The following is a 3,164-nucleotide window of genomic DNA, read 5'->3' as shown; positions in this document are numbered from 1 at the left end:
AGAGTCCTAGATATGATGCTCAGGAGGAGTCGCATTTCAATCGAAAGCTGATTTGTAGACACCTCCTCTATGGGGGATTGGGGTGGTCTTCCTAAAATGGTCGTAAGGGCCTCTGTCCTGTCTGTGGGATATGTGGGAGCGATCCCATCGTGAGACAAGTGGAGGACCCTAGCAATGAAATCTTCTTAAATGAGAATGGGGACATTGGCTACTACCCCTTGGACACCACCGCCACCCCTTGTGACGGTCCCATATAATTTTCTAACTAACCCTGGGTAGGTAGGGAGGTCAAGAGAACAAAAATATTCTAAATTTTGGGCTCTAAGGTGATACCCTAGGTTGACCCTTCCCGGGAGAGGAAGTCAAAGTTGACTCGTCTCCCGGTAGAGACAACCCTTCCGGTGCACAGTTGCGAGGGAACCGTCCTCGGCGGAGAAGGAACCGGAGGTGGTGGCCTCACGGGTTCGTTTCTCATCTTGGACCGTCTCTCGGCGCTGCTCGCGGAGAGAGGTCTCTTCCGGCTCGGGACAACTGCTTTCCAAGGCATTTTTGACCTAATACGGAAGGATGGACTTGAAGGATGGAAGAAAACAAGGAAGAAATGACGGGAAAAAGGGTCGGGGACGATGTAGGAGACGACTTTAGGTTTTTGAACAGTGGCGGCCGAGAATAGAAGTGGAGCAAAGGATATTTCACTTAGGGTTAAAAGTCAGATTTCCGACCTCGAGTCGACTCCTGAACATGCGCGAGTCGACTCGACCTCGAGTCGACTCCTAAACATGTGCGAGTCGACTCGCCCACGAGCCGACTCTAAAATCTATTCGAGTCGACTCGAACTCTGGCACATAACCAAAAACTCAGTTAATTTCGTGCCAGAGGAGAGAGATATGGAAATTTTTTAAACTTAAGGAATGATTTGGTGACCATAGACGAGAAATCCTATATCCAACTTAAGCTAATCATCAAAAATAATGAATTATAGGAGAATATCACAAAAATGGATCAATCACTCCTAACCCTCTTCTAAGGATATAAAATCGATCTTCACTCAAGGGTTTTGTAAAAATATCAGCAAGTTGATCATCAGTACAAACAAATTCAAGTATCACATCACCATTTAACACATGATCTCTTATGAAGTGATGTCTTATCTCAATATGTTTAGTTCTTGAGTATTGAATTGAATTTTTAGTTAGATTTATGGCACTTGTATTATCACAATTTATGAGAATCTTATCTTGTTTAATGTCATAATCTTCAAGTTGTTGCTTGATCCATAAAATTTGAGCACAACAACTTTCGGCAGCAACATATTCGGCTTCCACCGTGGATAGTGCAACCGAGTTTTGTTTCTTGCTAAACCATGAGATTAAGTTCTCTCCTAAGAATTGACATAATCCGCTGGTGCTTTTTCTATCAAGTTTACACCTAGCGAAGTCAGAATTAGTGTACCCTATTAAGTTTATGCTTGATTCTTTAGAGTACCATAGACCTATATTTTTTGTTCCTATTAACTATTTAAAAATTCTTTTAACTACAATTAGGTGTGATTCCTTAGGATTAGATTGATATCTAGCACACATGCATACACTAAACATGATATCAGGTCTACTTGCTGTAGAATATAATAATGATCCTATCATATCTCTATACAGCTTTTGATCTACTGATTTACCTGATTCATCTTTGTCTAGTTTGCATGATGAGCTCATGGGAGTGCCAATTGACTTGTTTTCATCCATATCAAACTTCTTTAGCATTTCCTTGATGTATTTAGCTTGATTGATGAAAATTTCTTCCTTAGATTGTTTGATTTGAAGTTCGAGGAAGTAGTTCAATTCTTCCATCATACTCATCTCGAATTCACTCTGCATTAAATCAGTAAACTCTTTGCAAAGACGATTGTTAGTAGCACCGAAAATAATATCATCTACATAAATCTGCACTACTAACAAATCTTTGTTTTCTTTTTTTAAAAATAGGGTTGTATCAACATTTCCTCTAGAGAATTCATGGTCTAATAGAAATTTGCTAAGTCTTTCATACCATGCTCTATGGGCTTGTTTTAGACCATAAAGTGCTTTATTTAGTTTATAAACATGATTGGGGTATTGATGATTTTTAAAATTAGAAAATTGTTCTACATAAACCTCCTCATTAATATACCCATTCAGGAAGATGCTTTTTACATCCATTTAAAATAATTTGAAATCTTTGAAGCATGCATATGCTAGTCATAGTCTAATTGCTTCAAGTCTAGCCACAGGAGCAAAGGTCTCATCAAAATCTATACCTTCTTCTTGATTATAACCCTTTGCTACTAGTCTATCCTTGTTCCTAACCACAACTCCATTTTCATCAAGTTTATTTTTGTATATCCATTTAGTTCCAATTATTGAATATTCAGTGGGTCTCTCTACTAAGTTCCATACTTTGTTTCTTTTAAATTGGTTTAGTTCCTCGTGCATAGCATTAATCCAATTTATATCATTTTCAACTTCTTCAATGTTTTTAGGTTCTAAATGTGAAACAAATGCTAGATGATTATTTAAGTTTCTAAGAGAGGCTCTAGTTCTAATAGGTTGAGATGGATCATCTAAGATTAACTCTTTAGGGTGACCGTGAGCATACCTCCAAGCCTTTGTAAGCCCATGTTCAGCAATTACCTCTTGGCTTGTAGAAGTCTCTTCAATTTGCTTCGGTTCATCCTCTTGTAAAGTCATGTCATCCATCTTTTCCTCAAGTATCTCTGTTTCATCATCGAAGGCTACTCTCTTGCTAGAAGAAGCATCATTAGTCTCATCAAAAACAACATGAATAGATTCTTTAATTATAAGAGTTCTTTTATTGAAGACTCTATATGCCCTACTTGATGTAGAGTATCCCAAAAAGATACCCTCATCAGATTTGGAATCAAATTTTTCTAAGTTATCTTTGCCATTATTATGAATGAAACACCTACAGCCAAACACAAGCAAGTAGTTTACTTTGGACTTTCTATCTCTCCAAAGTTCGTAAGGTGTTTTCTTTATAATTGGTCTTAATAGAACTCTATTTATTATATGACATGATGTGTTAATGGCTTCTCCCCAAAAATACTTTGGAAGGTCATTTTCATACAACATGGTCCTAGCCATTTTCTCTAGAGTTCTATTCTTTCTTTC

This window comes from Phoenix dactylifera, unplaced genomic scaffold (genome assembly GCF_009389715.1).
Source record: "Phoenix dactylifera cultivar Barhee BC4 unplaced genomic scaffold, palm_55x_up_171113_PBpolish2nd_filt_p 000314F, whole genome shotgun sequence".
Lineage (NCBI taxonomy): Eukaryota > Viridiplantae > Streptophyta > Magnoliopsida > Arecales > Arecaceae > Phoenix > Phoenix dactylifera.
The sequence above is the reverse complement of the archived record's forward strand: the minus strand, read 5'-3'. Positions refer to the sequence as shown.